The sequence below is a fragment of the Macrobrachium nipponense genome, chromosome 6 (genome assembly GCF_015104395.2).
Source record: "Macrobrachium nipponense isolate FS-2020 chromosome 6, ASM1510439v2, whole genome shotgun sequence".
Lineage (NCBI taxonomy): Eukaryota > Metazoa > Arthropoda > Malacostraca > Decapoda > Palaemonidae > Macrobrachium > Macrobrachium nipponense.
Window position 1 is genome coordinate 78,141 of NC_061108.1, and position 14,203 is coordinate 92,343.

General features: G+C 47.6%; 1 long non-coding RNA gene across 1 annotated transcript in view; it reads left to right on the forward strand.

Moving 5' to 3' along the window:
* The first annotated feature begins 232 nt into the window (after positions 1 to 232).
* LOC135216757 (uncharacterized) overlaps positions 233 to 14,203 on the forward strand; it is an 82,751-nt gene continuing 68,780 nt past the window's right edge. Inside the window, exon 1 of the long non-coding RNA XR_010314909.1 lies at positions 233 to 328. This is a non-coding gene — a long non-coding RNA (uncharacterized LOC135216757). The remainder of the gene's footprint in view (positions 329 to 14,203) is intronic.

Consider the following 14,203-nt stretch of genomic DNA (forward strand, 5'->3'; position numbering starts at 1 on the left):
GCAGTAAATAGCACAAAAATTCATAAAAGCAAACTGAATTAAGACTCAAATGTATATTTAATTTATTGCACGCCCACGATGCTAAAATAAAGATACACAACAGTTTTTTTTATATAAAAACGAGAATAAAAAGTTACGAATGGCAACTTACACAAGGTTTGTTTTGTTTACAAATGGTCTTGGAGACTTGGAGTGTTAGACCATTTCACCATTAGAGGATACAGGATAATCTCTACCTCCCATGGTGGCTCTGTTATTAACGTTTTCAATTTGGTTTGTTTTCTCCCAGGGAACGGGAAATCGTAACTGGAACGTAATTAGATTCCAGGTGAGTCAAATTCGAGCAATAATTATGGTAATTGTTGGAAGGCGTCGTCTAGAAACGAAAGATCAGAGAAGCATTTTGGTGGTCGCCCAACAAAACAATACCGTCGAAAATTTCGGTAATGTTGAACCCCAGGTTATGGGTATGGGGGTTATTAACCTGTAGTTCGCAGATCCGGGGACAGATCCTACAATTCCAGAACCATTACCCCAAATAACAAAATGCATAGAATAAAAGTTGTCCAGAATTCCAAAATATACCAGAAAAGTCACTTAGGGTAAAAAACCGTAGGGTCCAGAGTGGACCATGTACGATCAGCTTGGACAATCCCAAAATAAGTACATTATAACGCGTCCTGACATCGGAGATGGGCATCAGTCGCGACTTCTTGTTGGTGAGAAATGGAGCTAAAGACCTCTACTCTCCTTTCGAAGTAAGTATTTTCTCCAAAGTTAGAAATTAAGGCCAAATTTTAAGATTTAAACAGAGGGTAGTGAAAAGGGCGTCCACGGCAGTGGAAATCTCACCAAAACGCTTTAGAAATTTTTACTTACAACTAAAAATGTTTCGAAAATTGACGCCATCTCGATGTTTACGGAGTCGCTTGTGTCAACAAACTTTCCATTTCCTGTGATAAATCCGCACACCACTTGTACCCACAGACGCTGGGGCACTTTTCATCACAACAATCGAAACACGGTTTCTCACCAGCAAACAAGTTAGTAAACAAATGTTTTGGTAGAAGATGACGAGAAGCGTGCTCTTAGATAATTTTAAAAATAAATAGTAAAACATCAATATTTTACATATTTATGATGATTAATTTGAAAATATTCGTTATTGAAAAAGTAACTCGACACTGACTCAAATTTAAGTAATTATTTTTCGGAATTAGAACGTTCTTTTAAGTCCTGTATTATGACGTCATGACATCTTGACTTTCGTAACTATTGTAAATAATTGCTATACTCAACTGTCTTGCAGAACAGTTTACCAGTTATTCATGCAGATTGTTATCAGCTATTCATGTAATTGTTATATTGTTCCGATATGTAATACAAACCCTCGGTCCTTTAACAATAGGAAGTAGCTAGCGGCAGCTGGGACGGTCGTAAGCTTCGAACAAGGGGAGAACAGTAGTTAACTGTTTGTCCGATCGTGCGCGCGCACGCGCGCCTGAGAGGTGAAGAATCACTTTTGCTTTCGGCCGCGGGTGTGAAGGACGTGTTCGTCATCGCTCTCTGCCCGCTTCATCGTCGTATGCTTTGTTTATACAGGCGGTCCCCAGGTTACGACGGGGGTTCTGTTCTTAAGACGCGTCGTAACCCGAAAATCGTCGTAAGCCGGAACGACGTTCTTGAAAACATGTCCAGAGGGAAAATTTCACTACTAATTTGCAATTTTTCTTAGGGCCGTATCTCTAAAATTATCACTAATTTACTTTTTTTCATGTGCAACACTGTGTATTCACAAATTACTGTATATTTTCATTAAAAATACAGAGGAGAGAGAGAGAGAGAGAGAGATAACTCCTAGGTTTCAATAGATTGAAATGAACGTCTGCAGCAACTTTTTTTCAACCTTTTTTCCCCCTCCCACAAATACATATATTTCTCCAGAGAAGAGAGAAAGAGAGGACTGTGCAATTATGTTTGTCTGTCTATCAATTCTTTTGCTGAGAGCGAGAGAGATAAAAGGAAGAAATAGAAACACCAAATGTATGACAAGTATCTTGTGGAGAGAGAGAGAGAGAGAGAGAGAGAGAGAGAGAGAGAGGAGAGAGAGAGAGGAGAGAGAGAGTTGTCCTTACAGTATTTAAAAGAGAGAAATGGAATGATTATTGTATTTAAAAATACTCAGATATGAATTTTGTACTTATAGTATATTATTGGAAAATATTAATGATAAACTTATTACATACACGTCCATGAAATGATCTCATCTCAGTGAGAGAGAGAGGAGAGAGGAGAGAGAGAGAGAGAGAGAGAGAGAGAGAGAGAGATTACATAAAAACCATTAAATTCGTTGACCATTGTATGGCATTGTTAAGCTTGAGTGTCACTGAGTTGAGGTGGGGAAATTGATACAGAAAAAGACAAAGGGAAGAATTTTCTTTTGAAATTAGTTATCGTATTATTACTACTTCTATTATTATTATTATTATTATTATTATTATTATTATTATTATTATAGGTATTGAAAAATAGAAAAAATAATAAACACGTGCATCTACCATACAAAAATTCTCTCATCTCAGTAAGAAAGAGGAATTATCCTTACAAGTGAAATGGAAAGGTAATTTTCATCTCTTTAAAAATACGACCATTATGAATTTGTAATAAAGTTTTAGTTATTATTATTATTATTATTGATTATTATTATTATTATTATTATTATTATTATTATTATTATTATTATATTATTAAATAACTGAAAATTATCAATAAAACATTTTACATACTAGTACCATAAAAAAAAATTCTTTCATCTCGGTAAAGAGAGAGAGAGAGAGAGAGAGAGAGAGAGAGATTGTTTATCTCTCTGTTTATAACGCTTCCAGCGAAAGAGAGGGAGGGAGTTACCACTATGTATGACACATTATTATCTTGTGGGCAAAAGTGCAGAGAGAGAGAGAGAGAAGAGAGAGAGAGAGAGAGAGAGAGAGAGAGAGAGAGAGAGAGTTCCCCCCCAACCTTAATAAAAAGTGACATGGATAGATTAGTACGTATTGTATTTCTTTAAAATACTATCACATATGAATTTTGTAATTACAGTTATTATTATTATTATTATTGTTATTATTTGAAAGTATTAAAAACAAATAGTACAAAAGTACATAAAAAAATCTCGAGTCTCAGTAAATGAGAGAGAGAGAGAGAGAGAGAGAGAGAGAGAGAGAGAGAGAGAGAGAGAGAGAGAGAGAGAGGGGGGGGGGGGGAATGTCAGGACCACCGTGATTGCAACACTGCAGCTCTCCCCCAGTTCTTCCCCCTCCTGGCTGTCACAGAACTTGATATATAGCTGACAGTTTTAGTACCTGCATCTCGAAAAAGGTTACTGGAAGTTACTTCAAGAAGACTGGGATTTCCTTCATTCTTCCATAATTTTTTAAATATAAGCTAAAATCTTACTAATTCACTATGGTATTTTCTTTATGAATTGATATTATTGCTGTATAAATTAATATTAATATTTAAAAATAGTAAATCATTTATTTATCATACTAGAAAACATACATCTTTGTAGTATAGAGAGAAAGAGAGAGAGAGAGTTACAGTGATTATTTTCGTTGGAAAATACAAAGAGAGAGAGAGAGAGAGAGAGAGAAGAGAGAGAGAGAGAGAGAGAGAGAGAGAGAGAGAGAGAGAGAAACTGTGCTAAACTATAAAGGATTCTTATCTTATCATAGTATGTGTTTTTTAAAAGCGTCGTAAACTCGGAGCGTAGGAAGCGTCAGCGTTGTAACCTCGGAACAAGCGTCGTAACCCAGGGCGGATTTTTCAATGAATATTTAAGAAAAAGTGTCGTAACCTCGGAACGTCGTAAGCCGGACCCGTCGTAACCCGGGGACCGCCTGTATTGTGTTTTCTACTAATGGTTTGTTTGACTTGAAAATGAAACTGTAAGTACACTGTTTTAATTTTCATTACTTAATTATCAGCCAACATGGAGCTATCGCCGTAGATGCGGCGATTTCCGCTCTTTTCATAAATTGATACCCTTGCATTATGTCTCGGTGCCGAGGGCGGGCGCGCTCACGCCGAGTCATGTATTTTTGGCGAAAGTGTGTAATTGAAAATGTAAGTACTCTTTTCATTATATTTTTGCCCTGTGCGTTCGTTGCCGAGAGCATGACTGCGCTCGGCACGAGCCTCTTATTTTGTATGAATAGAATGCAATGAAAGTGGATTCACAGTATTCTTTTCATTTTCATTTATTTAATTGCATCAAATTTAATTTTGGATCAATTTCCGCTCTTACCCGGGAATTGATCCTTACGATTTATTTCCTGTGAAAGTGAAATCGCAAGTGCAGTATTCTGTTTCATTTTTATATATATTCTATGATAGCATCATATTATTATGGATCAAGTTTCCGCTCTTACCCGGGAATTGATCTTTCCCCCTTTAAGTTCTATGAAGTGAATCGCAAGTGCAGTATTCTGTTTCATTTTCATATTACTTTTCACTGCTGTGCGGGGGTAGGGGAAGCGAAGGTCTGCCAGGAAGTTGTCGGAAAGCTCTCCCGCGACTTCCTTGGTATCCGATTCTTCGTCTTCTTTCCTGCCCCCCGCTCAGCTTCCTCGTTGTATTTTGTATTTGGGGTCTTCCTTGTGTTCGGGGTGGGGCATGTCTCCCCCCCATGCGTGAGGGAACCCCTCTTACTAATCTGTCTGTGCTACCGCAGGTGCTACATCCGTGGTAGATGACTTTGGACAGGTATGGACCACTGCGGCTGCAGGGTGTGCCTAGCATCCACGGGCTGCTGCAGCGTCTAGCGAGGTCTGGGGTGGTGACCTTGGAGCGGTCTCCACTACTACCTCCACGGCCGCTTATGCTGCTTCCTCCCGCTGGTCTACACTCCCCATGCTGTGTCGGTGACGCCGTCTGCCGCTACTAGGGCCGGTCGCCGCCATACTGAGGGGGGGGGGTATGCTGCCGCCGCCTGTGTTCTTCGTGTTGCCTGCCCCAGACTTCCGCTGTTCCAACAGCTCGCCCCTGGACCGGCCGCCAGTACCCAGGTTCCCGCTGGCTGCCGATGATTCTACGAGGCGATGGCTGGTCCTGCCGTACCTGCCGCTGATGTGGTTCCCGCTGCTGGCTTGGGTGTCCCTTCTGTGTCTACCGCTGCCGTTGTTCCTGCCGCTCCTGAGCTGGTTGCTGTTCCTGTCGCTCCTCGTTCCTGTGCCTGTCCATGCTGGTCCTGCCACGGTGTGTCTTCCCCAGTCCCAGGTCCTTCCGGACAGGTGCAGTCGGGCCGTGTTGCTTCGGCAATAGCCCCGGCTCCGGCCTGGATGGAGGACCTGACGACTGTCCTGCGTGAGCTGACGGAGAAGGAGGAAGAAGAAGAGGAAGGTGTCATCTTCGTCTTCATCGTCTGCTGCTGCCTCTTCCCCTTCGACTTCTAAGGCCCATAAGCCGAAGAAGAAGAAGGCTGCCTCCCCCCCTGAGAAGTCTCCTTCGGGAACTTCTAAGGGCCCGTCCCACCCCGGTGGGACGGGGGGTTCTTCTGCTGGTCCTTCAGGAGCGGGGCCCGTCTCCCCTTCCGTAAGGAAGAGATAGACGGGGACCAGAGGAGTACTGGTTAGCACTGGTACTTCCTCGCCTGGTGTTAGCGGCGATGCCGCTACGCCAGGTTCCGGCTCGGTCTCTCGTTCGCGAGAGATCCCGAGTGTATGCTCTGCCTCGGGAGACCGTGCAGCCAAAGTTTCGGCGCCAGAGTTCGCTCGGCGCCAAGACGCGGCACGGAGCAGAAGGCTGGTGAGAGCCGCTCAGGTGACTCTCGCCAGGCCAGCGGCCGCTCTTGCAGCGACCAGCTGGTAACCCGGGTTTCCCCCCTAAGAAGGCTCCTTCGGGAACTTCTAAGGGCTCGTTCCACTCCCGTGGGACGGGGGGGTTCTTCTGCCGGTCCTCCTGCTCTTTAGGGAACAGGGCCCGTCTCCCCTTCCGCAAGGAAGAAGAAGACGGGGACCAGAGGCGTACCGACTACCACCGGTACTTCCTCGCCTGGTGTTTGCGGCGCTGCCGCTACGCCAGGTTCCGGCTCGGTCTCTCGTTCACAAGAACTTCCGAGTATACGATCTCCCGCGGGAGAGCGTATAGCCAAATTTTGGCGCCAGAGTTCGCTCGGCGCCAAGTACGTGGCACGGAGCAGAAGCTGGTGAGAGCCGCTCATGTGACTCTCGCCAGACCAGCAGCCGCTCTCGCAGCGACCAGCTGGTAACCCTGGTAGATGTGACTGTCTCTGACCACCCACGGGCTGAGGCTGGGAAGAGGTTCCCCCCTCCCAATCGTTGGTGCCAGCTTCGGCTGGTACCAGCAGTATGACGCGCCACGAGGACACGCACCGGTCTCACCGCGACAGTGGTCTCTGCAGGTCTCCTGACCGCCACTCCCACAGGGACCGGGCAGATAGGGGGACCAGCAGCAGCTCCTCTGCACACGAGATCGGGGCCGCTGTTCTCGGTCCAGCCGTTTCCCTGGGAAACGGCTCGACTAGGCCTGCAAGTTGGCGATCGCCTGCAGCCCTCCAAAGCCCGCTGGTTCTGCCAGCGAGCGAAAGAGGAGCGTCATGTCTTCTCTCCCCGTGCCTGCAACTTCCTCGGTTTGCACCAGGAAGAGCGAGGCACAGCGGGGGTGATGAGGGGCATACCCCGCACGATCCCGTCACGACGCCGTAAGTACCAGGTACGATCTTCGGATCGACCAGGACGTACGCGCAAGTGGCAGGAGGAATCCGAGAGGGGTCTATCGCAGTTCCTCCTCCTTAAGGGGGAGGTTCTCGGAATGCTCTTGTTCGAGGGGCTTGACGGTCCTACTCTGCAAGATGCTATGACTTCCGAGATCCAGAGCAGAGGAACTTTGTCGAGGTTATGGCGCTGATTCGTCAGCGCAACGACCTCGGGGAAGGATTGCCGCTCCCACCAGCAGAGCCCATGTCTCGGCTCTGAGTCGTTTTGGGGCCCGAGAGGGAACCCAAATCGACGGTGGGTCTGCCGCGATCGGAGCTTGCCGATTCTGTCTTGAACCAGAGTCTCTTGTCTCCGGATAAGAAGGCTCTCTCAGATCTGGCCGGTCGAACAAGCTACTTCCACCTCCTCTACTGCGACAGCGGCGTTTCTACGTGTCTTCGGACACCGTATTTATATACCCCTTCGGTCCTCCTGAGAGGTTTCGACCTCGACGAGGACTGGAATGAGTCAGAGGATGGTATCGGCTCTCTCCTGTCAGGTGTCGATCAGCCCCACCCAGACGACGTTCACAGTGGCGGCAGACCCTTACCTACAGTGCGAGTTCGTAACCCTCCTCGGGAAAACGTTTTCTCCTGACGATACGTTTTCCCAGACTCTGAGAGGCCATTGCCGCAAGGCGATGGCTGCTCCTACTCTTCTCCAACTACTAGTTCCACTGGGAAGGCGAGCGAGTATCCAATTCATCCCCCATTCCCTCTTTCCTTACGGCTACGAGGGAAATGGGAGGGATCCTACAGAGATTTCTCTGTAGGATCCCACGTTGGGGACTGCGCTACCGGGGGGACCTTCGGGTCCTACCTGATGTAAGCCCCGGTCGTTGAGGAAGGATCCTGCCCCATCCTCGATTTCTACGGGAATCGAGAGGACCACCAGCCGATATCGTTTGACGAATTCGGCGGGGGTTTCGCAGAATGCTTAGAATTCTACGGAATTTCTAGCGCATTCAAAGTGTTCGAGTTTTTTACTATCTCCAAACACTTAGGTGAGACCACGGTCCAAAGTGAGCAAGACGAGAATTCCCGATAATTGTTTCCCGATAATTGGGAACCTCGCCTATGCTCGAATTCCTGGAATTTCTAGCATTGTGGAAGAAGAATGCTGCTGAAGAAGAGTATCTCACAGTAGGCGACCAACCTGGAATAGAGAAGAACGGACGGGAACATCTAGTTTGGCTTGAACTATCGTCTTCGGTATTCTGTTCACCATTGAAGCTTTCCTTCGAGGAAGACTTCTCCTTCACTCTCTTTGTTAGAGATCGAAGGTGGTCGATCTCCAATCCTTATTTTGTTTTTCTTGAAGGAAAAGAATTTAGGATGGAGAATTCGTTGTTCAGAATTCCTACCAAAAAAATATAATACGTATATTAACCTCGCGACATGATTCTGCTAAGCAGTTGAATTGTCCGAGGGGTAGCCGCATATCCTAGTTTCTCTACGGATAGCGACTTAGACGAGGAGTATTCTAATTGAACTGCAACTCGGGGTTGCCTGCAACCTCCCAGGAGTTTCCAGTTTCAATTTTATATACTTATGGTTTTGTCACGACAACACCATTTCAGCTTTTGTATTTACCGAAATTCGTTTCGCCTAAATATAATTGCTCGAGCATATCTTTTATGCTCGGTGGTTCTAGCCGAACGCATTCCTTCATGGAATAATGGATTACCTGGTAACTCAGGATGACGAGTCAGCGAGAGCTCAGGCTCAGCTACTGCGTATTGAACTGCCTGATAGCAGCTCAGTATCAGCTGGGCCTCCGAGATGCACGGTCAGTTATGTCTCTCTCTCCCCTGCTTTGATTGACTACCGAACCGTATCTCTGCCCACAATCATGGACTTAGGTTCTCTGATTAATGGGGATTCTCGCAATAACTGAAGGACCATCTACTGCTGTGACGCTCGATTCCATCGCCTTCGACATTGCGAGAATTTTCAACAGAGATATCTCTTGGAATCTTTCATCTTTCTGTTTACCGCACGGTAACAGAAGTCTGTACTAGTCTCCCGCTGCATCGCACTGCGATATTGCGAATGATTTTGCAGACATCTGAGTTTGTCTTCAAAATATCTCTTATTCGTAGGTGTGCAATTGTTCATTGTTCACCCCGAATTAACAGATGTGTCAGAAGACATCGCCTACGCTCCGACCTGACAGCTCTACTTCCAAATGTTCAGCCCATGAGAAGCAGTTCTTCAGGCGGGCTCTCCCCGGTGTTTTTTTCATTACTGAAAAAAGCGCCCCCGCTTTCATTGCAACGACGTCTCCTCACCGGACAGCAATGAAATAGCGGTTAGCGTTTTCCACTCATTTGTAAGCACCAGGTTTATTTGAATTCTTTAGAGAAATTCCTTCTCCTCGGAATTTCGTCTGTGAAGACGTAGGTTGCATTCAATGTCTACCTTCGTCTTCAACGGCACATAGTGTTGTTTCTCCTTAGCTGAGATTCAACAACTATGAGAATGTCTTGCCTTCAGGGACCTCGGTCTCTAGAAGGCAATTGACTTTCACCTGTTGGGCACATGCCTTAAGAGAATAATCACCTCGCCGTCCGGCATTGGTGACAAACAAATACACTATTTGTTTGGTCTCTCGGCATAACCCTTTAAAGGGCGAAAGTCACGTGACTTACTTGGATGCTTGGGCAACTTGCCTTACTACCGAACCAGTCAGTCGGCAGCTGTCAGAGCAGCCGAGTCAGTTACGAACTACGCTGTGGACTTAGTTCGGTGGTTTCGATCAATCATTACTTCGGCCTAATAGCTTGTCCCAGTACCCATACCATCGACACCCACCATCGAGTGGCGGTGTCCTATCCACTACCGAGAAGAACTTCGCTGCATGGGGATAGGAGGATGCGAGACACTTCGCTGCAGACGGATAGATCAGTATGGGTACTGGACATCACCAAAGTCGAGAAGAGGGATAGGTCATGCGACTATTCCCTTCTTTTCCTCTGAGGGAACTGCATGACTTTTCCTGCGAAGTCAAGCATCCAGGAGATGGGGATCCGTGATGCTCGATTTCGTACCGAACTTCGTAGCGAAGACTCGGAACCCTTCAGTCCCTGACGATCGGTTCGAGTCCTTCACAATCCCCTCCCTAATGGACTTCACCGCATTCGATGCGAAGGAGATGCTGCTTTGTCCACAAGAACTTCTCCCTGGCGCAGGTACTGAAGGCAGGGGTCTGGTCCAACCAGACCACATGCACCTCCTTCTACCTTTGGGATATTGCCCACAGGTCCTTAGATCTTTTTCCTTGGGACCCGTGGTGGCTGCTCAACACGTTGTGTAGCAAACCCAGACCCTCGTAGGCTGAACAGCATCGAGTCCTGGTGTGACTGTAAGAATGGATGGGAGTGTGACTGGCTCCTCTTCCCATCTTTTTTCTCCCCTCTACCTCTGGGTAGAGGGATACGGTCGTCACCCTGCTGGGTAAGGGCGAGATGCAGGTGAGCTACTCAATAGAGCACCATCCTATCCCTTTCAGTAGGGATAGGAGTAAATATCCACCACTTCCTCCAACAAGGGGGAGGAAGTGGATGCCAACTTGAGACAAACCCATCATTTTATGATTGTCTCTTGCAAACAGGAACAAGTTCTTGCTTGCTGGTACGAAGAGATACGCTTGCCTCTCTCTTAGTACTTGGCCCAGAGGTCTGACCATTGATCCTGCGGTGCACACCCCGATCAATCGGACAGATGGGCTTGGGGATTCCCTTCCCCTCGCTCTTTACGACCAGGGAGGCATTCCAGGGTGGACGAACACCAGTCTGTTCACCAAAAAGACTCAGATTCCTCCCACCAATAAGTGAGTCTTCCTATTGTTAAAGGACCGAGGGTTTGTATTACGTATCGGAACAAATGACAATTTGTCGAAAATTGCATTTTTCCTAACTATACAAACCTGAGGTCCTTTACATATAGTCCCACCTCATGCCACCGCCCCTCACTCTGCAACTTTTTTTGCATGGGCCCGAAAGCAAAAGTGATTCTTCACCTCTCAGGCGCGCGGGCACGCGCACGATCGACAAGCAGTTAACTACCGTTTTCTCCCCTTGTTCGAAGCTTACGACCGTCCCTCCCAGCTGCCGCTAGCTACTTCCTATTGTTAAAGGACCTCAGGTTTGTATAGTTAGGAAAAATGCAATTTTCGACAAATTGTCATATCGTAATGCACATATATATCTTTATTATTTACTTTTTGGATATATGAAGATGTTTTACTGCCGGATTACCGCCGTAGTGTGATGCAATCGTTTTCGGTCCCTGGGCCTCTGTCTGTTTTCGCACCATAAGAAATTATGGGGCCGAATTTACAATGACCAGAAAGTCGTTAAAAGAGGAAAGTTAGCATTGAGGGGCATATGTTTTGACTGAGAAAAATACAATTTCATACAATCAACTTACCTGTCAGATATATACTTAGCTAAGACTCCGTCGTCTCCGACAGAAATTCAAATTTCGCGTCACTCGCTACAGGTAGGTTAGGTGATCTACCGGCCTGCCTGGGTGGGTGGCAGGTATTAGGAAACCATTCCCTGTTTTCTATCATATTTTCTCTGTCGCCGGTGGTATCAACATTGTTGTTACTACCTCCTGACTGGAATTCGCTTTTCAAGGCAATTGATCATCTTTATTGGACTTTTTGGTGACGTACCTGGATCGTTGTTTTGGCATTCGCTACCGTGGACTGGATTTGGACTTGCTATTGATTTTTCTACTAGAATGTCTGATTCAAGTGTTAGTGTGAGAGTGTGTGTGAATGTAGGCTGCAAGGTGAGGATACCGAAGGCTTCGGTGGATCCTCACACTGTATGTCGTAAGTGTAGAGGGTTTGAATGTTCTTTGGCTAACACCTGTCATGAGTGTGAAAGGTTGAATGCTAATGAATGGAAGACTCTAACTTCTTACTTGAAGAAGTTAGAGAGGGATAGATTTAGACGGGCTGCACAAAAGGGTGTGAGTACAAGGCCTATTGAGCCTTTTCCTGAGTCTAACTCTCCTTTAATTAATGTATTTGATTCTCCCTCTGTATCTGCGCCCTCACAGGCTTTGCATTCAGATTCGGCTTCTGAAATCACCGATCTGAAGGCTACTCTTCATAAGATGAGGACCAAAATGGCGGCCATGCAAGGTAAGGAAAGTGATAGTGACATATTGAGTGAAGTGAGTGCTCCCAGTGTCTCTGCGACGCTCCCAGGCCTAGACCTCTTCCAAGCTCCCATACTCAGAGGAGGAGGAAAGTCGAAAGCCTTACGGAGGTCGTGGAGAATCCCCACCAATCAGGCGTCCCTTCAGCAGGCTCTGTCTCGCAACAGACTGCTCAGGACCGCTTCAAGAGGAGCGTCCTGCGTGAGTGTTTCTCTTCGTCCGGTTCTCCTTCACCTAAACGAGGGTGGAAGGATTCGGACCTTTCCAGGCCCCTGAAAAGGCACTGGAAAGAACCCGCTTTTGACTCGAGCCCGGAACGCTTCTCTGTTGAAGACCCCTCCTCGATCAAGAAGGCGAAGATGGTCTCGACGTCTCCTCGTTCTGACTTAGAGGATCGTACTCCTTCGAGGTCTCCCTCTTCTCCCATTGAAGAGGACGCTGGAGTAGCTTCGAAGAGGATCCTGTTAGCTGTTCAAGAGCAGTTAGCCTCTTTGGTCGGAGTTCTTTCAAGAGATCCTCCTCGCAGAAAGGACGTTAGGCTCCCTGTTAAGAAGTCTCGTCTCCTTTCACCTGCCAGGCGCGAGACTCCAACCAGATGTGAGGCCTCTTCTTCCAGGCACGAAGCGTCAGCCAGGCGCGAGGAACCAGCCAGGCGCGAGGCACCAGCCAGGCGCGAGACGCCAGCCAGGCGCGAGGAGCCAGCCAGACGCGAGGCACCAGCCAGGCGCGAGGCGCCAGCCAGGCGCAAGGAGCCAGCCAAGCGCGAAGCGCCAGCCAGGCGCGAAGCGTCAGCCAGGCGCGAAGCACCAGCCAAGCGCGAGGAGCCAGCCAGTCGCGAGGCGCCAACCAGGCGCGAGGCACCAACTCTGCTTAGGAGAGACTCAGTGCATTCTCTTAGTCCCTCTCCTAGTAGGAGTTTGTCTCCCACAGAGAGAGAGGTTTGGGAAGATCCTCCTGAATTTAAGGCGGATTCTCCTCCGGAACCCTGTGTTGACGACGATTCGGAAGACGAGGCTCGTGGTAGAGAAGGACTCTCAAGCTATAAAGTGCTTACAGCCCTTCTTCTTCAGGAGTATGGGGATGCGTTAACTCCTGCCGCTCCTCCTTCTGCTCGATCTCTGTTTTCGAGTTCGAAGGTGCCTAAGTCTTCGTCGGTTCTGAAGATGAGACCTACCATCTCTATGAAGAGGGCTCTCCAGTCTCTTAACAGCTGGATGAATACGAAGAAGGAGCTTGTCAGAACTGTCTTTTGTATGCCCCTGGCGAGACTTACTGGCAGAAGAGGTATATGGTACCAGACTGGGGAGAATATGGGCCTCTGTCTCCCAGCCTCGGCTGAAGCGGATTTTTCTACTTTAGTTGATGCCTCACGTAGACATGGCCTGAACTCGGCCCGTGTGACTTGGGGTATTTCTGAGCTGGATCATCTCCTCAAGGGACTCTTCCATGTATTGGAAGTCTTCAATTTCCTGGACTGGTCCCTTGGGGTGATGTCCAAGAAGGCCCATGACTCGGAGGGTCTAGACCCTGAAGTCCTTCTTTTTATCTTGTCATGCATTGACAAGGCGGTGCAAGATGGCTTGGGAGAAGTCTCCTCCCTCTTTGGAGCGGGACTCCTGAAGAAAAGGACTGTGTTCAGTGCCTTTCTAACCAAGGCTGTTTCCCACTCTCAGAGAGCAGCCCTGATTTATGCTCCCATGTCTGACTTCTTGTTTCCTTCTCAGTTAGTGAAGGACATTTCCCGCTCACTAACTGAGAAGGCGACGCAGGATCTTCTCCTCAGTCTTCAAGGAAGAAGAGACGCTGTAGTGGTTGAGAAGAAAGGGCCGAGTACGTCGCTTCAGCCCTTTCGAGGAGGCCCTCCCTCCAGAGCTCCCTCAAAAAGGAAAGCTCCTGAGAGGAGAGGTAGATCTGCCTTCCGTCCCTTTAAGAAGGGAAGATGAAACAGCGAGCCTCCAAACACCAGTAGGTGCCAGGCTACTCGGATTTGCAGAGGCCTGGACACTCATCAACACGGACGCCTCATCGATGTCTGTAATCGGGAAGGGATATCTTATCCCCTTCCAGGACAGTCCTCCCCTTACGACTACTCCGCGGAAACTGTCAGCCAGATACAGGGACCCTGTACTGAGGGATACTCTTCGTCTGATGGTGGATCAAATGTGGGACAAAAGAGCGATAGAACTAGTGCTGGATCAAAACTCCCCGGGGTTTTACAATCGTCTTTTTCTGGTTGCAAAAGCCTCGGGGGGC